Below are 24898 nucleotides of genomic sequence, written 5' to 3'. Positions count from 1 at the left end.
CAAATCACTCCGTAAATATACGTGTACCGCTACACATATTATATACGTACTAATATTAATCACATTAATCAATTAGTACAATTTTAGTGAATTAACAATTAATTAACTAAAACCCATCTCGTAAAATTTATTATTCAATTATCGCATAATTAAATAATAACTGCCGTGCCTCGAGTTCGCAACTCGAAATATCTCTAAAAATAATCGACTAACCTTTTAGTCTATAAATCAAGGGACTAAATAAATTGTATCTCAAACAATTAATTAGTTGTCAATTGGGGTTCGTTCCTTTAGGTGTGACCGAAAGGGGTCAGTTGATCACCGCCGTCTCACGACAATAACGTCAAACTCTAGTCAGCCAACCGTTATCTATTTACGGTAATCAACTGACGAGGATCAAATAATTAAATATCTGATGATATTCCTTTAATTTGATTTATTATGTAAACGCACTATTGTGGAGGACACTAACTCCAACAATCTCCCACTTGTCCGACACAAGGTGTGCGCTACCAATTCTCTTGTCCGTTTTAATCCCCCACTCAATGCAAGGTGTCTTTCAGGTTGTACTTGCACATGAACATATCGCGAGTGGTTTTATTGATCGGGAGTGTGACTACCTGACCGGAAAAATCTCTCACAGATTACTTCCGAGCGTGGCCACTCATTTGTAGTCATTAACTCCTCGAGTGGCCTTGAGATATAGTTACCCAACATGGGTGGACAATTCGTGTCTGCCCTATCTATCCTATTGCACAGTACAGATCACCATGACCTAGTAAATGCCCTTTGGCCTCCTTTCACGGCACGACCTAGGACAAAAACCAAAGTCACTCGGAAACTGCACTTGCTCAGATAATAGTCTCCAGTCAAAAGAATCGACTCATAGGAACGTCTTAGAGATCCCTGCCACGACCAGGCGTCTATAATAGAACTTAGGGACTCTCTAAGTGGTCACTATCCGGCAAAGTGTCACACACTCTGCCTATGTAATCGACTAGTCATCACGTATGGCCTTATGGTGTTGAACAACCATCAATCGACTTACAATCTAGTCACTCCGAGACGTCACCTCATTAAGTGACTAGGGATAAAATACAATGTTCATCTTATTCACTTGAATATTGTTCAACATTGTCTCCACAACTTATTCAGATAAACAAGGTATTCAATGTTTTCAGTCAAACTGAATAATTGAGTTCTTAAAGAAACTCTAACAATGAATGCGATCATCACTTATGTAAATATCAATACTCTATCCAATATTTACATAACGATCTTGAGCAATTAAGGTATACTCCTCAATTCACATTGATATGACATAACCATCATGTCTACGGCTTTGGTTAGAGGATAAGCAACAGTTGCATCACTCTAATTTCCATTGCTATTTTCCTTTGTTCTATGCAATCTTTTCATCACATAGGGCATTTCTAAGTACACGTCTAAACAAGTTTTTAGACTCTGGTTCTAAAGCCAGTCAAACACTCCCACTATTTTCACAGTCTCTTGGGATACGATATTCAGCTAACAGAAAAACTTTAGTCCCATTAAATTTCGGTTATCAACTATCTCTCTTACAACATCGGATATTGTAATGTACTTAGCTTTCGTTCATGATTTGTACGTATAACACTTATACATACACATCCTTCATATGACATCTTTTATGTATGACTCCTCATACATGTTTGCTTTATACATGTATAACTTCTTATACACATATGTATAACTTCTTATACATATTATTCTTTATGCACATAGCACTCTTACATGCTAACCATTCCTTAACGAAGCCCATAACATCTTATAAGCATAGGAATGTTTCCGTGTAATCCTTTTACACAAAATTCATAAATTCCTCCAAACTACAAGAGTAAATCCTCAGTGCTTCTCAAGTACTCAAGGGTGCTCTTGATAATCATCTAGTGACACTCACTAGAAAATGATTGGTAATGAATTCTCATATTCTCAACATGATAAGTCCCGACGAGAGAAGCTTTTAGCATATTTAATAGATCCTGCAGCGGAAGCACAAGAGATCATATTAATTATTCAACAACTTGAACGAGTCAAGAATCTTATCACATAAGTCTCTTGAATATAATGCTAATATCCATAGAGATCTATCTCATTAGATCTGAATATTTAATATACGCCATGCTACTCTCAAGTATTCACTCGAGAATATTTCTAGTCACTAATATGTCAAACACATATTTTAGACTAAGAAAAATCATCTTAGCTACATTTGTAGCCAATAATATGTCAACCACATATTTTAGACTAAGAAATATCACCTTAGCTACATTTCTAGTCACTAATATGTCAAGCACATATTTTAGACTAAGAAAATCGCTTTAGCTCCCACTAAACTCCATGTATCATCATGTTATCTCGACACTCGAGTAATACCGTTTTGATAGACTATATGATTGAAACCAAAGTTCCAACTCTTAGAAGTGTATAGATCACAAAAGGGATCTTTCATGCATGCTGGGCTTCTTAGCGTTGACAACATCAACAAAACTTCTCCCTTCATAAGATACATTCAAGGAGAAAGTTTCGTTATCCTTTTGCCTAAAACTCATCCGCATGAGAGGCTATATTGCTAAGACCATACGAATTGATAAAGGCATTTGGGTTGTCACAAACTCTCTATAAAAAGCCCAAATTTTAAACATCTTATGTAACCTTTACGACAAGATCAAGGTAATCAACCAAAGTATTCACCTTAAATCAAGTCTCAAAAACATCTCGTGTTTCCTTCCTTATCGCATTGTGTGCAAGGACATCAATTCGAATTGCATGGTGACACACCATCATAGAGTTCATACTATAGAAAAGCCTTTAATGAGGGTTTAAGATTCGTCACTTTTGAAAAGTAACGCAATATTATCGCAAAATTATCTCCTTTTAACCACTGAGCCATAATAAAGAACGTCTTCTTGCATTGTACTCACCACTGAGCCTCAATAAATAACGTCTTCTTGCATTGTACTCAGTTTGTGGGTCTTGGACTTCCACAAGTTCAAAATTTCTCCCACTCTGTCTTCCAGAAAATGAAAATCTTTCTGGAAAGACAGCATTACGAGCCACAAACTCTTTGTTCTCGTTTTGGAGAAGTAAAAACCAAGTGGTTCAATTTTGGATAACCCTCACAAATACATAAATTGGTTCTGAACATAAACATTTATGGTCCCAAATGTATACAAAGACAAGTTAGGGACTCTCCTTATCCATATCTCATATGGAGTCATTTAGGCTATTATAGTCAGGTTTTAAACTTTTAGTGAGAAAATAGCTTACAAAATTGCGAAAAACCTCAAACTATATCTCATAAAGTTTGGTTTATCTTCTTGATTATACCATACTCTATGGTTCACAATCTTCTTAGTGATTATCAAGGTCATTACTTGATATTACCCATTTGATCTTCAAAGTCATTACTTTGAAATTTCCGATCAACATCTTGATCTTGACGTGCTTTTGGTTTACTACTTCATTTTGAAAATATTCCACGTTTCAAAAATCACTTTTATGTCTTATTAAATAGATATGAGGTTTTCATATCTACTTAACATTACGGTAAAAGTAACGAAGTATATATATATAACCAACTATCGACCTTAAGCATCCGTATGTATATGGTCAATCACCTCACTATTGTGTTTCTTTTCTGCAAAAGAAAAACATAATACATGCACACATACCGTAAGACTCACAATCAAATGGTTGTTCAATGTGCTTTTCGTTTACTCGTTTGAAACGAATTTACTTGAGGTTTGATGAATTGGGTTCATCAGATTAGAGACTTTAAAATCTACAAGATAGTATAACATTTAGTTTTCGTGAAGAATGTAAAATTCCTCTAACTTAAGTGGTCTAAACCAACATCCAAGTTATCATAGGAGTAGGTACAACATTTTGTTTTAAATCACATGAGTGATGCCTTCTATGTATAAACATAGATAATTACATTCTTTTAAAACCAAATTTAGGTACATTTGTCCTTATCGAAATCATTGCTACTCTAGCACCATTTCGATACAAAAATGTCCTATGCTAGACGTCTTACGTTTTGTCAATTCATGTAAAATTCTTTACAAAGAAATGACCCGTACATGGTATCTCATACCAAGATAGTGGAACTAGCCTATCCATTGAGTAGATGTCTCTTTCAACTTTTGTTTTATCGCATACATCTAGGGTTGATTCTTCTTAACTCCCACTCACTTTCACATTCGTCTTTGCTTCAATCAAGCAAAAATGAATCTCATGAAGACCTCTCTTCATGTCATTCGTGATATTTTATACACTTAGTAAGAGTGAATTACTATAAAGTGAGTGCAACATGTGGCAAAATCTCAATTTCTTGCGAAATTGGACTACCTAACCGTTCAATTGTTATCATATGCCTAAACTCTTTAGCGCCTAAACAATCGATTTGGCCTTTCTCGAAGTGAGCCATTTGACGGTATCATATTGGAGTATTATAAGTGTGTTTGAAAACTCTTTTCGCAAACTTTTGAATTACACTTGAGTAATTAAAACTAATATGTCATCATCATGACGGAGGTGTCCCTTTCGAAATCAAGACTCTCTTGATAAAATGTGACTTCCTTTTAAACTCGTAATATGAGTTTGCAACATGAAACCCCTTTTTAATATGTATGGTCGTTAATTAAGTTGTATAATAACCACAAAAATCGTTGTAAGCTTATGTAAGTGAATTGGTAAATCATGTTACCAATCATTAATTCCTTTAAAGAAACCGCTTTCTATGAAAGAATGAAACAAGTATAACAATAAATAGAGAAAGGAGGATGTAGTGCGCGATGTCATACATTTATGAGAATGAACGAAAAATAGGAAAAATTAACATTCAATGTTTTAATTTTACTTGTGAAACATCTTTAACAAGTTTTAACATTTATATAATGATCTCCCACTAAATTATATAAATGGTTCCAAGACCCAAATATTAAACAAAAATGAGCATCGCTTGGGCGAAACATCCCATAATTGTGTAAATTCGGTAAGTCACGTTGACTAATTCTACCTCTAGAACTCTTGGTCGACGAATTTCCTTAAATCCATCTACTAGCCCCGGAACACAAGACCGTCTTATATCCCGTTGAGTCCAACCAATTTTGGCGTGTGATAACCGCTTACCACCCTACTTACTCAAGGTAAAAAGAGAACAACCCGCTTGGGCGAGCGTGGCTCTAATGAACAAGAGATTCATAGGTGTTACTAATTGGTAAGGCTAATCTCAATTTTAGTTATGTGAGAGATCTTGTCAATTTAGTCATAAATTCTCTATAATGTGAACTAAGTCGGCGAATGTAAATAACGTGAATTGATAACTGCGAAGATAAAATGCATGTGAATGGCGATTTTGGCATGCGCGAGAATAAAACAAGCAAACAAGTAAGCATATGAATAAATCCTAGTATGGCCACCTAGTTAATAAAAACTAGACTATTACATATCAGAAACCAACTCCTTGGTCCCTTGCCTCTTCATTCCAAAAGTTGCTCCTTCTTGTGGGATTTGGAACACCTTCCAAAAATAGACTCCGTCTCGATGTAATCCGTCTTTTGGAAACGCCGGTAAAAATAACTATTACAAATAAATTACATATCTATTCCTATTATATATTAATTAATAAAATAAATAAAATTATTAATTAATTACAAACCGACGATACGAGATCGTATTTAAATTACAAACAAATCGTTATTCCCATTCATTTCGGGTAATAACGATTAAAATTAAACTAGGCCATACTAGGTACAACAAGATAAATACTTTAAATAAATGACAATCATTCATTCAAATTAAATAAATATTCTTAAAATGCTGTAAAAAGATGCCAAAATCGTCCTATCCATCAATCGTTGGTATCCATCTCGGTGTTTGTGGATTTAATCAATTTTTAACTTGTAAAAAAATTAATAATCAACTCTTAAATCTCATTTAAGTCCAAACTAATTGTCCAAACTATTTTGGACCTCAGAATTAGTCCTCACTAATTTTATGATGAATAATTAGTTTGATTTGGTGATATTTTGCTAATTTAATCGGTAAAATCATAGTTTTTAAGTAAAAATCCAAAATAATTGAAAAATTACCCAAACAATTGAAACAAAAATTTTGAGTATTCTGGAATACTCCAAAGAACACTAAAATGTCAGAAAAATTGCCCCAAAAATCTGGATAAAAATTATGAAGAAAAAGATCGATATTTATCGGTTTTTAACCACTAAAACTAATAAACATCAAAACAAGGTGAAAACACATTTTAAATTTTACTTTTAACATTTCAATAATATTTTCAAATGTACATAAATTTATCATGGGCAGAATCAATTATTTCGAAATTATGATTATTTTATTTCACTTTTATCGACTTTTATCTCATAAAATCAAAAACATGCAAAAACTTCAAACCAACCTTCAAACTTTTGTATACAATCAGTAGAAAACATGCATGAAACACCATAAAAATTCCATGGACCGAATCAACTTTTAACTATTTTTAGTCAATATTTAACTAAAATACGGCATTTTGACTCGGTTTTCTACCAAAAATCATTAAAAATAGCAAAATAACTTCATAAATCACCAACCTTTACCACAAATCTTTTGAGATCAGTAGGTGTGCATGCCCCAAAAATTTCGTGCTAAAACCTCTTCTAACACAATTTTTGAGTTTTTATAAATTATCTCATAATTCATTAATATGCTAAAAATCAACATGCAAATTACAAGCCTAAGCTCTGATACCACTTGAAAGATCATAGATCCATATTAGACTCTCTAATAAAAATTAAATTATCTCATAATTTATTATTTAGGTGATCTATGTAACATGCATGCAAATATAAAAGCATAAAAATGAAAGTTTAAGGAAAAATAATTTCCTTACATTGATTTTATGGTAATATGGGCACAAACTAGATCACCTTTCTAGTTTGTTCTTGAGCTAAAAAGATATGGATGATCCTCCTTGAAAAACCTTCAAAAGAAAGTCTCCTTCAAGTTGCACCTAAGAACTACACCCACAAATTATCTTACAAATACTAACTAAATACTTGTAAGATAAAGCCTTGATAATATGTAAATAATACTAAAATCTTAGTTATTATTTTTAGTTTACTAACAACTTAGTAAAATGATGGTTATTATTTTTAGAGAGAAGATAGATGAACAAATGCAAATGTTCAAGTGTTGTAGTGTAAAAATGAACAAATGATGGAGTGTATATGGGGGATGAGGCCGGGTAGGTGGAGGTGGAGTGTGGGAGTGATTTTCTTATTTTTTGTCAATCTTACATCATATGCAAAAAAGATTATAAGATAACTTATGGAAGAATATAAAGTAAGGTGAAATGATTATGTTCCTAATCATCCACAACTCTATTTTACACGGTCCACTTGCCCATTTACGGGTCCATATTGGTTCTTATATTTGTCGCACAAATACGGGTAATTTTATTTTAAACATCGTTTCATGTTTAAATACTTCCATAATTAATTTCGTCCAAATCACTCCGTAAATATACGTGTACCGCTACACATATTATTTACGTACTAATATTATTCACATTAATCAATTCGTACAATTTTAGTGAATTAACAAATAATTAACTAAAACCCATCTCCTAAAATTTTTTATTCAATTATCGCATAATTAAATAATAACAGTCGTGCCTCGAGTTCGCAACTCGAAATCTCTCTAAAAATAATCGACTAACCTTTTAGTCTATAAATCAAGGGACTAAATAATTTGTATCTCATACAATTAATTAGTTGTCAGTTGGGGTTCGTTCCTTTAGGTGTGACCGAAAGGGGTCAGTTGATCCCCGTCGTCTCACGACAATAACGTCAAATTCTAGTCAGCCAACCGTTATCGATTTACGTTAATCAACTGACGAGGATCAAATAATTAAATATCTGATGATATTCCTTTAATGAGATTTATAATGTAAACGCACTATTGTGGATGACACTAACTCCAACACTTATCCCCCGGGTGGATTTTCTCCTCCCACTCCCCCTCTACTCCTCCTAACAATGATGCAGGTATTTTTACTACATAAGCTCCCGGTCTGGATTTTTGTGGTTCGGATTATGGAGTTGAGGCGTTACATGGAGGATATGGAGGGTATGGTGGCTATGAAGGGTATGGTGGTTATAGTAGCTATGGTGATGGTCTTGGTAGTGGCCAAAACATTGGTGAGTATGTCACTCCTCTTCAAGAGGATGATTCTAGTAGAAGTGGTAAGAAGAAGAAAGGAAGGAAGGGGTTCAACTTTTGGCCCTTTTCTTAGATGATTGATGAAGAAGTCCCCCGTATACATACTAGCTTGGGGGGAGGCTAGCAAGTCTTGTAAGTTTTATTTGCTTTGCATTTTAGTTTAATTTCTCGCAACCCATTAAATATGAACTCTAGTCCTTCTTGTTTATGTGTTTTGAGCCATTTTTATGGTTTGGTTAGGTAATTTAATTGTTGGCACATTGAGGACAATGTTGTGTTTAGCGGGGGGGGGGGGGGAGGATTGCATTTGAATTGTAGTGTAGTTTGCATGTAGTGTAGAAAGTTTGAAATTTTTTGAGAGAAATTTGTGCTTTTTGCTTGCTTGTAGCCTAGTTTCCCACTTGCTTATCCTAATGATAGCTTTGGATAATGATTTGTTCTTATATGATGGGATAATAGCTACATGGGGATGTCTTAACATAGTAGGTGAGAGATGGAAAATGAACCGAATAGACTTGATCTCGACTATTGGCAAGCTACAAATTGGTAAGGTAGAACCTCTTTAGACCGATGCATCCATATCCGGTCTCTCTTAGGTGAGTGTAGGTGTCTCCTTATGATGTGTGTTTCATCAAAATGTACAAGTATGGTTCTCATGTCATCTCTTTATAAGCATGCATTCATTTGTTATAGCATTTTGGAGCCATTCACATGAATATAATTGCCTTATTGACCCCTTCACAAACATTTTTCCCTAGCTACATTATAATTTGCCTACCTTGTTGAGCTAGTAGCTTTGTTTGGTCTTGTTTGAGTGCTCAGTTGGGATTTGTTTTTGAAGTTTGGAAAATCATGTGAGCTTGGTCTTAATGCTTAAGAAAGGAAGAAAAAATGATGGAGAAAAATGAAGAATTGAAATGAAAAAATTGAGAAAGAAAAAAGTTGAGAAAAGAAAAATGAAAAAGCATGGAAAGAAAAATGAAAAAAAGAAGTATGAATTGAAAAGAAAAAGACAAGAGGAAGTTGATGTGAGAAACTCTCATGCATTATTCACATATTATAGAGAGTTTACTTATGATTTGAATTGCAAATTGGGTTAGAATTGGGATTGAGCATCCTTACATTTGGTTGTTTCTAGCTTGACATTAGCTCCACAATCCATAATTTATTAGTTCCCCTTCTTACCCATTACATATTGCCTTCTTCCTACCCATTTGGCTTGTTTATCATGCTTGCATTTGATTGTTTTGGCTTATTAGTTTTGATTGATTACCATATTAGATTGCGGGCACATTGTTATAAGTCGAGGATAGTTGAGTATTTATTCACAAAATTGTCCTTTCACATATAAAAGAGTTTGAGTGCACCGTGAGAGTCCATAAGTCGAAAGATCATGCAAGAGCTTAAAGGTTCATCTCAAGTTTTCCATGCTATGCCGTCATGTAAATCTCGTCCATGTTTTGCTTTGTTCCTTGCCCATGTTGTTTCGGGTTTTTAAATCATTATGCATAGTTTGTTTTGGGATATTGCAATTGATGGGATATGGTTTCTTGCTTGGGGATAAGTAAGGGTTTAGCTTGGGGGAGTTTGATAAGTGCATATTTTTTACATATTTACCCCATTATTTAGTTCCATTTTATATGTATTATGCACTACCTTTAGTGTTTATGAGCTAAGATTTGCTTTCTAGTTCCATTTGTATGTTTTCTCATGTTTTGTAGGAAAATGAGCTAAAATGAGCCCAATTCTACTCAAGTACAAATACTAGAAGCATGAGCTAAGCTAAAGAAGAGATGATGGATCAACATGGAAGATGTGCATGGACTTGGATGGATAAAATGATGGATTAATTTGAAGAATTACAAATGCAAAGTCAAGCCCATAATTCAGAAGTCAACAAATGCCTAGGATGCTAAAGTCACATAGAGATCCTTTCTCAAATGCCAAACATTGCATTCAACCGGGTGATTAAGGAGGAGTTAAGGCTTTACTTAGGATTCCTTGGAGCATTTAAGCACGGATTGAAGGAAATAAAGCCGGATAACCACGCCCCCGATCGGGGCTGACCCATGTAGGACTTTTACGTTATGCCCCTATTTTCTTATAAATAGTGGCCTTAATCCGTCATTAGGGATATTATTCTCACGTCTTATATACTCCATAATAGCCTTAAGCAATATTTCTCTCATTAGTTTTCATATTTGTTTTCAATATTGTTAAGCTTTTAATTATCAAACATTTGGTTATTTATATATTCAAGCATTTGGTTCTACTTTGTTCTTCCTTGCAAGTTCCATTTCCATTCGGTAATTCTAATTCTAGCTTGTTTAGTTTACGTTTCCATCATAGTTATCACATAGTTTTTATCATTAGTACCTTTATATCACATAGTTTAGTTTTATATTATATGCTTTACCATTCAGTTTACATCATTTCCAATAGCATGTCTATCATTTCTCTTAACAAATTTTGTAGTTTATACTTTAATATGAGTAGCTAAATTCCTTAGTCTAGGGGCTAGGGAAGCCATGCAAAATCAAATATGTAAAATGATAAATTAGGTTGATATAATATTGTCTAATTGTTTCTATCACATGTTTGCATCGTCACGTTTAATCTATGTTTAAAGGCCTTATTCATTGATTAAGTTTGTCCATTCATTCTAAAAGTTGAGAGGCATGGAATTGAATTAGACTAAACATGTGTAGTAGGACGACCTAGTCATAAACGAGAGTTTTTCTAGGACCCGGTCTATGGTTGACACTAATATCGTAAGGTGGGTGTCTCTAAGCCTAAACAATTGACAATGTTATTAATACCGAGTTTATCATGATCATATATTTACCTTTGCATGTTTGACCCGACTCCCCTAGAATCCCTTTTATCATATAGTTTACATCTTAATATTTGTTAGTCATAAAACCAACAACAAACAAACAAAATGAAATCGACCTTGATAAGAATCTTTCCATAGCATTTCACAACGCAATTCCCCTCTTCTTGTGTTCGACCCCTATTGCTACATTAATTTGTGTCCATGGTAATTATCTTTGCATAGGTACACGATAAGCCTATCATAAGGATGATCCATTCATATTGGCATTACAAGCTAAACAAGTGTTTTATGTCATCGATCCTATGAATAAGAAGTGGTCTGTTGTACTATCTATAAGGAATAGACGGGGTGCACCCGATAGTGGTGATGATGATCAGGATGTCGTATTTGAGGGACTGAATCACCGTAATATATGAAATGTTGACGATGATAACACTCCAAGCATCCATATGCGTGATGATCATGATGAAGTTATTTGGGTTAACGAAGAAACTTTGCCACCTAAAAAACGTCCCTGATCATGAGATGGTTATATGAGTAAGTATTTCATTGAAAGGCTTATTTTTTCCCAAAAAAAATAAAATTGTTGTTGTTGATGAGTTTTATGCTCGGAAATTGTTGACATTTAGCCGACATAACTTTTCTACAGTTTATAAAAGTTTGTAAATTCGATTGTTAATTAGCAAGTTCTTCTTTGAGTTTGAAGCTCTTATTGTCATTGTGGAAATTTTCTATTATGTAATTAACTTATTTAATTGCCATTAAGTAACATGTTATCTACTTAGCATGTAAATAAAATCTAACCTTCATAAAACAATGGCAATATGCATACAGAAAAATTTCACTGATTGTATTTTGTGTGTTGGAATCGATGTAATAACTGATCCAAATCTCATTTCTACCATTATGCATACAGGAAAATATAGAAAATTGGTGCAAAGGCTGGGTAGTCAATAATCTGGATGTAGATAGAGAACTCGTCCATGCAGATTATGTCAAATCAAAAACAGATAGTGCTCCGGGTTGGTTTGGTCAACATAAAGAAGTCGAGTTCAATGGCAGCTACAACCAATCCCAATATGATGTTTTAACTGATCCGAATCTCAGTTCAAAAATATTCCACCTTCTTGATAGCTGTTCGGATAAGGCAAACATGGCCATGGTATGTAAATCTTGGGCTCAGCTGTTTCTTTTTTATTCGAATTCACCTCGTGTTTTGTTGGCGTACCTCCAAACTTTACGCAGCAGTGATGTTAATGGCGTGAGGATAATGCGTAGGAATGGTAGACTAATTTGCCAAAGATGCAAGTGCTTTATACGGATAATAAGGCAGCTAGATTTATCATGCATGTTCACGAACGAAAAAATGTATTGCAGCGCGTCCATCTTAATCCACTCAATGATATTCAAAACAAACAAGTAAATGTGATGTTGCGGGATATGCCAACCCTGACACATCAAGCAGCGAAAGAATTTGCAGCACCCTTACTAGTTCGTCAAAATTTCTATTTAGTTGAAACCGTTGATTTGATATAGGTAGAGCACAAGTGCTAGTTTGTATATAGTATAGTTGATGTTGTTGTATGCTTCTACTGCGGTTATTTGCTGCTGCTGCTGCTGTAAATTATTGATGCAGATTTTGGAAAGAAATCCAATGAAATTGTAATTTTTTTTAAAAAAAAAATACAATAACAACGGTTAATATTAAAAAAACCGTTGTTATTACTTTCCCTCCAATACACTATTAAACGCGCGCATTACTATCAACAACGAGTTTATTACATAAAACCGTTGTTATTATCTTCCCACTCACTCTTTTCACAACGGGTAGTATGTAACAACAACGGATATAAACCATTGTTAAAATACTTAAAACAACAGTTTTATGTCATTAAACCGTTGTTATTACTTTCCCACCAAAATATTATTCAATACAATGACTTCTTTTAACAACGGTTATAAACTGTTGTTAAACCGTTTGACAACGTTTTTTATAAGAAAATGTAGCCGTTGTGAAAACTTTTAACAACGGCCCGAACAACAATGCCCGCTTTTGTCTATAACAACAGTTATTAACCGTTGTTATTCCCTATATCTGTATTAGTGAAACCAAGACTCAAATCCCCTCCTTCATACTACCACAAATTCATAGACAACTTTCTTGATTAAGGTCGGTTGTTTTTGGGTTGTAGTTAGTATTGTAGGTATGCCAAATGAAAGGCTAAGGCTCAAAAGAGGTGAACAAAAGGGGAGCTAGTTTAAAGGGTCGAAACAAAGGCAATGCAACGAGTTTGTTTCAAATCATGTACATAAAAATAAGCATGTCATGGTCTAAGGGAAGAATGACCTATTTATGCGTAATGACATGACACATCTCGCGAGGACACCTCCTCACAATCCTAAACGGGGGGTCGGTTATGGATGAACTGACCCAAAGGAGGCTCTATTCCTCACTTATAAGTAGTTAGGTCGAAGTCTAGCTCTAGCCTACGGTCCTCCCGATCTCACCGGGCGGTCAAGACTAGTTAGACATGTCCTTTTTCCCAAATACTAACCATATTGACACGGGTGCGAGCCACGGGGAGGGGGAAGGCACAATTAGGACGTATCTCATCATAGGGGTATCATACTCCATCCCTAGACCACATTTTAGCCTAACATTTATGTACAAACTCAATGCAAAACATAAGGAAATACTTCACATATTTACAAGTTACAAATGCATACAGAAATGTAAATGACACGAAATTGAAACGTGCAACAAATTTGTCTAAATCTTATCAGCACATCAACAACAGAAACCGAAGTTCCCCTAGGGAACATCCAAAGCACAAAATCTCGTCCTCCTCCATATACTCAACAAAATAACGGAAAAGGGTGGTAAAGGAGAAAGAGATAGGAGCGGTTATATCAAGTGTCTTATAATCTTCTTTTGCTTCAAATGTTCCAATTGCCTGTGCCACTTGTTAGACAAAACATATATATACAATTTATATGTTTTTGGAATTTTGAAAATTTTTAAATTTTTAGGCATTTTTTGAAATTTTCTCAAATTTACAAGTAAATATACACAAATATACACAAAGTGGATATTTTCCTCCCCTCACTTAAAATTTACACCGTCCTCGATAGAACGAAATGTAGGGAAGAAATAAGAAAACTAAAATACATGTTTTGTATTTTTGAAAATTTTCTTGAAATTAAAAATTATTTTTTTGATTTTTAAAATTTTCTTAAAATTGAAATAACATGTTTTTTTTTGACCTCCTCCCCACTCTTGATATTTACAACATCCAATGACAGATGAAGTATGGTTAAGAGGCAATTTTTGAAATAAAAGAACATATTTTTAGATTTTTGAATTTTTGAAAATAAATACTCCCTCCAATTCACCATATTCTTCCCTATTTCCTAAAACGGTTATTCATGTTTTCTTCCCCTTTCTATTTTTGGTAACTTTTTACTATTATTTTATTCATACCTCTCTCCTATTACCCCACCCACCCAACTCTTTTAATCCTATTTTATTCCTTACTTTAATATTTGTGGCCCACAATTCATTATTTAACTCTTAATTATTCATCCCTCTCTCCTATCACCAAACCCCACCCAACTTTTTCTCAATATAATACTCCATTTCTTAATTCTTGTGCCCAAAGTAAAGAGGAAGAAAATAGAGGATTGGAGGGAGTAACATATTTTTGGATTTTTGAATGATAGAATTTCCTCCCTACACTTATTTATTTACATAATTTCCAATGGAAATAAATTTGTGGAGGAAATTCGGAAATGAAATACATGTTTTTGAAATTTTTTCAATTTTTCAATTTTCTTTTGTGTTTTTTAAATAAGGATGCAATGAACGATTATAACTAAATGCAAAAAGTGAAGTACGATGCAAATTACACTATATGAATGCAATCCTATATGTGACAATATATTACAAGAATTTAAAATCTAATGCAATCCTATATGAATGCAACAATATGAAACTATTTCTAATAATTACAAGTAAGCTAAATGCAAACTAATCTAATTATGCATGAGAGATTTGGATTTAAGGGATCATACTTGTGCTTTGGATTGGTACAGAGCAAGGTAAGCCAACTAAGAACCGGTGTCAAAATCCGATTCCTCACCATCATCATCATCATCATCATCATAATCACCATCATCATCATCATCGACCTCCTCTTCCCGAATGAGGTCATCCATGTTCATCGGGATTGGGTTCGAACCCGACCCGAAGTCACCTCCCATGTAAGCATCTCCCGAACCGGACCCACCACCAGTCTCAACCCCACCGAAAATGAAAGTTGTACCTCCATACCATGTAGAATCATGCCCCTCTCCATGAGGTGGCGGAGAGGGGAAGGCCGGGTGGCTAAAGTAGTCTTGTTGGAGGTTGATGTCTCCATATACAAAGGACCCGTTGGTAAGATGCCCCCCGTCCGGGGCAAGGTAATAAGAGGGGTGAAGGCCGGATGGATGCTTGTATCCCCTCCTCATATAATCATCGTAAATGGGGAATTGACCAATGGATTGGTCAACGTAGATCTGGTCCAAACGTTGTTGCATGGCAAGTCGCTCACTTGCGGCCGTTTGAAGTCCCAAGTTCATGTTGTTCATGAACTCCACAAGGTTGTCGGGACATGTGAATTGTTGTGGTGGAGGCGGTTGGTGGCTAGATGACCCCTCCCCTTGTTGGAAGGACCAAGGTGGAGGTGGTTGGAAGGGACCGGAGTGGAAAGAAGTCGGGGGCAAATTGTAATGCATTGCCGTTTGGGTGGGTTGTTGGCGGTCACACCCATAGACAATGGGTTGGTCCCCTTGCGGAGCATCACCTTCGGGCACCGCTTCAATTTCAAGTAAAGAGTGCTCTAGGCCCTGCACTATGTTCATTTTCGGTGCATTTGGGAGAGGCACCGAATTTCTATCAACTCCCATAACCCGGATTTTCTAATATTCAAGGCGGTCAACCGGGTTCCTCATTATCCATTTAAGGCTAATTTCAAGGTAGTCCTTGGTGAGGTGAGCGCCCCTGTCAATGTATTGGATGGTGTTTAAATTTAGAGCCCGGATGACTGTAACACCCCAATTATCCGGCCAAGATAATTGAAGCGTTACCATCTCAGTTTCCCAAGGTAGTGTTTCAAAACTTCAATCAAAGAACATTTTATTAATGTAATGTTTAATGAATTACATTAACGTAAACAAATGAATAAAGTACAACTCATGACATCTATACTCTTCTAGCCAACTAGACTCGTCTCGTGACTCATCAAGCTCGTCCCATCTCCCGTGTACTATCCAAACAACTTGTACTTAACCTGCTCCCCATATGATCGAAAATATCATATGGATCGACACAGGCCACCCCGGAAATAGGTGACAATTAGACGGACACAACAAACGTCGGTTTCATTAAATAAATAAAGTGTGACACGGCTCGAGTGTGTGACAGCATACAACATGACTATGATATGAATGAACCACTATCAAACAACCACCACCGCGATACCGGGACACGCCCAGACATACCGACAACCACACTGGTACCGGGATACGCCCAGACATACCGATAACCACAAATAGGTACCGGGACACGCCCAGACGTACCGGGTCCGGAAGCCAACCATATCCCATGCCAGACGTCGTATCTCAACCACACGAGTCCCTCCGTAACTCAACCCATTAATGTGCACATCCCTCTTGGAGTGGGAAGCTCCAAGAGGCGACTTAAGCGTAAGACGGTCTCCCAACCGGCTTATGTCTCCAAACAATAACAACACAAATCCTCCAACATATACAATAACAACCGTCACAATATGAAATGCATGACAGACAATATATACCATGACATGCCAAACATGCCATGGATACCATTTCCTCAAATATCCCGACTCGTCGAGTCGTCATGACCAACAATATGAAATATGACTCACTCAATGCAAATGAATGATAAAAGACTCATTTTATAAATAAATGCAACAATGAAACTAAGTAGGATAAACCTACCTCATAGCATATCCGCATAAGCAATCCGTCACACAAGCTACGCCCGTCTCGTAAAACCGTCACACAAAACCCATTTCCTAAAATATGATAATATTACAAATATGTATAAATATACCAATCTAATACGTATACAAATACGTATAAATATACTAATCTAATATGTATACAAATATGTATACGACTAATTATATACTCGTCTTAAGCTATTCAAAACCCCGACTCAAAACCCACACCCGAACTCCCTCATGGGACCACCACCTCTGCTGCCACCGTGGACCACCACCATCGGCCAACCCACAACCCCGACAAAAACAAACGGCAACAAAAACAACCCCACACCCGACACCCTTCAACTTTCACCACACAAACCACCAACCATGGCCACCACCGGCCACGACCGACCTCGCCAACACCCCCACCTTATCCCCTAACCTTAGTCGGCACCAACGCTCGTCGACAACCACCAGGAACACCACGACACTAGCCACAACAACAACCCGACACAATAACACCCCAACCCGTGTACCCCCTTTGCAACCCATTTTCGACCACCATCCACCAGTCATTCCGCCACCTAAGACCACCACCATACTCCCCACTCAACCCCCAACAACCACCACCCAAGCCTCCCCCAGGTCAGGCCACGAACGGGGGTCGAAATTCTAGCCCTAAATCGAGTCACACAACCCCACATAACCCTAGATCTCCTCGGTCAAACCGAGCTAGGGTGGTCAACGGGTGGTCAAAGGTGTGTCGGGGTCAAGGCGGGTCGATGGTATAAATTAAATAATATAAAGGCTAGAATAAGACGATCTTATCTTACGAACTCGAGGCGGAGGGACAAAATCTCCATATCTTCCAATCTCTCTCTTTTCTCTCTATAATTTGATGGTGAATTTTGGTGGAATGCAAATGGATAAGGGTAAGGGGTAACGGAGTATATACATATATGTATATATATATATATATATATATATATATATATATATATATATATATATATATATGTATGTATATATATATGTATGTATATATATATATATATATATATATATATATATAGAGTCAAGATCCGGTGAGAACTCCTAAATATTTGAGGATTGAGGATTTGTGAATACAATATCACAAGTTCTTCAATAAAATATCACGAAAAATCAGACCTTTGTCAAAAAAAAAAATTTGTTTTTTGGATTTTTTTTTTTTTTTGCACAGTGTTTTTGTGTGTGATATTTTATCGAATAACCTGTGATATTGTATTGAAGAACCTCTAATATTGTAACGCAATCCTCAATCCTCAAAAAGATAGTGTATCCTCACATGATCCCATTCCTATATATATATATATATATATATATATATATATATATATATATATATATATATATATATATATATATATATATATATATATATAGGGTCAAGATCCGGTGAGAACCACTAATATAATGAGAACCGTGAGAACCTCTCACACCTCTTAGATCTTAGACAAATGAAAGGTTAAGATCATACGACATGTTTCGTCCAAACCCACACCCTCAGTCATTAAATCAAATCACTTTCCCTCTCCAATTTCTTTCTATATCCACGATCACCAACTGCTTCCATGAATTGAAGACAAGTTTTTAATATTCTGCTGCTTCCTTCATCAATGAAGACGCAAATCGAACCATCTTTAACCAATGCTGTAAATTCGATGAGGTTTGTTTAACTTCTCTATTAATTTCCCAAAAATTTGACTTTATTTGATTCTTCATCAAATTACGGTTGACGAATTGTTGATTCGAGTTTACACACATATAATTGGGATACATAATTGAAATTATTGACTTATGTTTGTGAAATTAGGTTTTATGTTCATGAAATTGGTAAATTTATAGCATGAAGTTGGTTAATTAGAGTTGGAGAATTTGAGAAATTACCTTAAACGGTTGAAATCATGAGATTGAGAACCTTAGGTTTGTGTATAAGGTAGTCTGGATCTTTTTCTAGAGTTGATTATGTTCATTAATTTAGTTTTAGACATGGATGTTGCTATTGAAATTTGTAAATTCGGCGGATCGTTTCCACCTGGTTGTTGAGTAGTAACATATTTTAATCACTTTCATAAGTAATGCATCCATTTAATCTGCTTTCTCTATCAACATTTGCAAAGAAACAAGCTAGAACTCTGTAGGAGCTAATGCAAAGGCTTGGGAGACGTCCTGAAGTCGCGAACTCGCCCTACAATTTTGAACCGGTCACATGGGGGAGGGGGGGGGGGTGTATGTCAAGGTCGTATGTGTTGTTTGGTTAACTTGTGTGTGAATGTGTGTAACTGTTGGAGAAGTAGAAAGCTGAGAATATGAAAGAAAGGTTGATGAAATATGTAGACTTGTTGTTGGAATGAGGAACATGATGAATGTTTACAATGTGGCGTTTAATAACATGATATAATGATTTCGTGAATCGTATGAAAAGATGCGTTGCATTATATGTTTAGTTATGTTATAACGTTGGTTTTATAAAGTTTTTAGCATGTTAGCATATGATATAGCATGCGGGTAGCGTTTCTGAGTTAGCATGACTCGATCGAGTGGGACTGACTTGATCGGGTGGGTTTTTGACGATTTTGAGTCCAGAATCGTGTTTTTGGGCACTCGATCGAGTACCTCGGGCACTCGATTGAGTAGGGGGTCACTCGATCGAGTAGCCTAGCTAGCTACTCGGTCGAGTATGTTAGAGATCAGAAGGTCTGTTTGGGGTCTGATGTTGGGGCACTCGATCGAGTATGGTGGGCACTCGATCGAGTAGCCCGTTACTCGATCGAGTATGTTTGGGAACTCGATCGAGTAGGTTCTGGGCAGCGTGTTTTCTTGTTTTGTGGTTTTAGCGTGTATGTTTATATCCACCCCTTTTCTCATATAGTTTTAAGATGCCGCCCAAGAAGACTGCTTTGTATGCGAGAGCCGAGCTTATGAACATAGATGACATCGTTAAGATGTTGGAGCATCAGGATGCTCTCACTGAGGCTTTAAAGACTGTGGGGAAAGATAAGGATAAGGATAAGGAGAAAGAGGTTGATCACTCTAAAATCAGCCTCCATATAGCGAGGTTTAACCAGAAGGAGTACAAGGGGGTTGGGGAGCCGAACCTTCTTGATAACTGGCTTATAGAGATGGAGAACATATTAGATTTGGTTCACTGTCCTGATGAGATGAGAGTGGAACAAGCTGCGTTCTATCTGAGGGAGGCAGCTGGCAAGTGGTGGGATACGGTGAAAGTGAGTGCTAAGGAGATATATACAAATCAAGGTTTACCTACTATACCTTGGGAGGAGTTTCGTAGGGCTGTGAGAAAGGAGTTCGTACCGGAGCATGTGAGGAGTAAGTTGAGGGAAGAGTTTGACAGTTTTAAGATGACCGCCGAGATGATGTCGTGGCCGAGTACTACATGCGGTTCAATGACAAGTCTAGGTATCGAGGATATGGGTTTAAGTGAGGAGAATTTGGCGTTGAGGTTTGAGAGGGGGTTGACCCCTAAGATTATGGATAAGTTACCCGTGGGAGTCCTTACTGATGTTAAGGAAGCTTATGAGAGGGTTGGGAGAGCTGAGAGGTTGGTGGAGATGGCTCAGGAGAGGTCAGGTGGTGAGAAAAGGAAGTCCGAGAGCGAGGGTGGTGGCCAATCTAATCACAAGAAAGGCAACCACAATCGATCAAGGGGTTTTCTTCCGGGTCGGGGTTGATCTTTGGGGCTTCCTTTGGGCGTGGCCGTGGAAGTGTTAGTGGTAGTTGGGGAGTGACTGCTATAGTTTGTGGTGGTGTAGGCCACAAGAGACATGAGTGCACAAGTGCACGGGAACTTTCAAGAGACTGCGCAGAGCTATGCGAGCAATAGACCGGGCTGGGTCATGGCCAAACCGGGAAGTCGAGTTACCGAGTGGAGGCAACCGCAACGGCGGTAATTCTTATCGAAACCACCAACGAACAACAACAACAATCAAGGGTCGGGTGCTAAGCGACCACATCACCAAGATCTTGTCGGGGAGGTGGACGGAAGACCGTGGAAAGTTATTCATGATGGAGAAGAAAGCGGTGAGGAGGATGCACATGTTATCAGGTAGTTTTCTTGTTAATGGTATTCATACCTTTGTTTTGTTTGATTCGGGGGCTTCTCGGTCGTTTGTATCTTCGAGTCATGTTAAACGGTTGGGTTTAAGGGTGTATGAGTCGTCGGTGAGATAGTTTTTATACCTTCGGGTGAGTCTGTATCTTGTGGGAGGTTATATAGGGATGTACCTATGATAGTTGGGCAATTTGATTTCCCTGTAGACTTGCTAGAGTTTCCTTTTGACGGTTTTGAGATGATAGTTGGGATGGATTGACTGGGAAAGTATAAAGCTAAGATAGATTGTCATCAAAAGAAAGTGTCTTTAAGAGGTCCTAAGGGTGTTAGTGTGTCTTATCGTGGGTTTCTAGTCAAACCCAAAGTTAAGTTGATTGCAGCTGTTACTTTGAAGTCATATCTGAGGAAGGGATGTCCTTTGATATTGTGCCATGTGAGAGATGACCGGATAGAGGGTCCGACAGTTGATTAGATACCAGTGGTGGGAGAGTTTGAGGATGTGTTTCCAGAGGAGATTCCGGGGTTGCCGCCGGGAAGAGAGATAGATTTCACAGTAGAGTTGAAACCAGGGACAGGGTCAATCTCTAAGGCACCGTACCGTATGGGTCCTAAGGAGATGGAGGAGCTTAGGAAGTAGTTGGATGATTTGATAGAGAAGGGATACATTAGACCTAGTGTATCGCCGTGGGGAGCACCGATTCTTTTTGTGAAGAAGAAAGATGGGAGTCCGAGGTTGTGCATAGACTACAGAGAGAGTGAACCGAGTGACGGTGAAGAACAAGTATCCTTTGCCAAGGATAGATGACCTGTTTGATCGGTTGAGTGGTGCATCGGTCTTTTCCAAGATTGATTTGAGGTCGGGGTACCATCGGTGAAGATTAGAGAGGTGGACATACCAAAGACAACTTTCACGTCGAGGTATGGCCATTATGAGTATGTGGTGATGCCGTTTGGGTTGTCTAATGCACCGGCAGTGTTTATGGATTTGATGAATAGGATCTTTAGACAGTTTTTAGATAAGTTTGTAGTGGTGTTTATCGACGATATCTTAGTCTACTCCAAGACTAAGGAGGAGCATGAGGAGCATCTGAGAATCGTGTTGCAAACTTTGAGGGAGCATGAGTTGTATGCTAAGCTATCCAAGTGTGAGTTCTGGTTAGAGAAAGTTGCTTTTAAGGGCATGTGATCTCTAAAGATAGGGTAGTGTGGATCCGGCAAAGATAGAAGCGAGTGACAAAGTGGGAAGCACCAAAGAATGTTCTTGAGATCGGGAGTTTTTGGGTTTAGTGGGTACTACAGACGGTTCGTGAAAGATTTCTCCAAGATAGCTAGACCTATGACAGCGTTGATGAGGAAAGAGAACAGGTTTCGCTGGGATGAGAGTTGTGAGACGGCGTTCCAAACATTAAAGGAGCGTTTGATCACAGCTCCGGTCTTAGCATTGCCTGAAGGGAACGAGAACTTTGAGGTTTACACAGATGCCTCAAAGAATGGGTTGGGATGTGTGTTGATGCAAAACGGTAAAGTGATTGCCTATGCTTCTAGGCAATTGAAGCCTTATGAGGAGAACTACCCTACTCATGATCTGGAGTTGGGTGCGGTGGTGTTTGCTCTCAAGATTTGGAGACATTACCTTTATGGAGCAATCTTTAAGGTATTTTCTGATCACAAGAGTCTCAAGTACATTTTCACTCAAAAGGAGTTGAACATGAGACAGAGGAGGTGGATGAAGCTGATTGGCGATTATGACATGGAAATTATCTACCATGAAGGGAAGGCCAATGTAGTTGCTGATGCTTTGAGTAGGAAGAGTGTACATTCTCTTTGTACAACTCTATGTTTGATGAGGCTGAGAGATGAGGTAGCGAGGTTTGGGATACATATGATGCAGAAAGGAGATGCCATGGGTGATATGATAGTGCAGCTTGAGTTTTATGATGACATTCGAGGTAAGCAGGCGTTGGATCCTAAGATAGTTGAGTGGAGAGCTGGATTAGAGAAAGGGACAGTGTCTCGATTCTCCATTCACACAAATGGTAGTTTGAGGTTCGATGGTAGGTGGTGTGTCCCTAATGATGAGGAGTTGAAAAAGACAATCATGACAGAGGCGCATTGTACACTATATTCAGTACATCCAGGTGGTGACAAGCTATATAAGGATTTGAAGAAAACGTTTTGGTGGCCTGGGATGAAGAAAGAAATAGCAGAGTTTGTGGCCCGTTGTTTGACATGCCAGAGAGTTAAAGGGGAACAACGACGACCACAAGGTAAGATTCAGTCTTTAACGGTACCTGAGTGGAAGTGGGAATCCATTTCCATGGATTTTATCGTGGGTTTGCCAAAGAGTCAACAATGTAACAACATGATTTGGGTAATAGTGGATCGACTGACCAAGTCAGCTCACTTTGTTCCAATGAAAGATACATGGACTAAAGCACAATTGGCTATGGCCTATCGAAAGAACGTGCTTAAGTTACATGGAGTCCCTAAGGACATAATGTCTGACAGAGATGCGAGATTTATATCAAGGTTTTGGAAAGAGTTGCAGGAATCGTTGGGAACAACTTTGAAGATGAGTACAACATTTCATCCGGCGACAGACGGACAGACTGAGAGAACAATCAAGACTCTTGAAGATATGTTGCGAGCTTGTGTGATGGATTTTGGTGGTAGCTGGGAACAGAGGTTGGACTTGATAGATTTTTCTTACAATAACAGCTATCACACTAGTATTGGTATGGCGCCGTTTGAGGCTTTGTATGGGAGGAGATGTAGGAGTCCAATTTGTTGGGACGATAGTCCGAGGCAAAGTGGTTTTAGGACCAGAGATGGTGCATGAGATGGTGGAACAGATTAAGATGATCAGGGAACGGATGAGAGCAGCTCAGGATAGGCAAAAGAGTTATGCAGATCTACATCGCCGAGATATAGAGTTTCAAGTTGGGGACAAGGTTCTTTTGAAAGTGTCTCCTATGCATTGGGTTATGAGATTTGGGAACAAAGGCAAGCTAAGTCAGAAGTTTATAGGGCCTTATGAGATCTTAGAACGAGTTGGGGAAGTTGCATATTGTCTGGCTTTACCAGCAGCGTTAAAGAGAGTGCATAATGTGTTTCATTTATCGCAGCTGCGGAAGTATGTGAGTGACCCGTCACATGTGTTAGAGGCAGAGAGCTTAGAGCTAGATGAGTCCTTATCATATCTTGAGGTGCCTAAGCAGATTCTTGACCGAAAGGTTAGGAAGACTAGGAGTGGCGAGAGAGTTTTGCTTAAGATCCTGTGGTCTAACCACGAGACTGAGGAAGCTACATGGGAGCCAGAGGAAGCTATGAAAGAGCGATACCCTTTTCTGTTTGATCAGGTATGTATGGTTACGGGGACGTAACCTTGTTTCTTTTAGGGGGGTAGGAGATGATCGCAAAGAGTTTTTAACCGTTTTATACCCTTTTTGTATGTTGTGTCGGTATGTTTGTCTGGATGAGTTGGGTTAGTACCATGTTTTATGTTGAGTTTTGTTTTGGTAGTGAGTCGGAAGAGTTGGGGGAGTACCTTTGTTTAGTAGTGGTTTGAACTTCGGGGACGAAGTTCTTTTTAAGGAGGGAAGACTGTAATACTCCGTATTTGTGAGTCTTCGGGTACTCTATCGAGTAGGCCTTACAATGTCGAGTAAGGGTAAG

The sequence above is a fragment of the Silene latifolia genome, chromosome Y, assembly GCF_048544455.1.
Source record: "Silene latifolia isolate original U9 population chromosome Y, ASM4854445v1, whole genome shotgun sequence".
Classification (NCBI taxonomy): Eukaryota; Viridiplantae; Streptophyta; class Magnoliopsida; order Caryophyllales; family Caryophyllaceae; genus Silene; species Silene latifolia.
The sequence above is the reverse complement of the archived record's forward strand: the minus strand, read 5'-3'. Positions refer to the sequence as shown.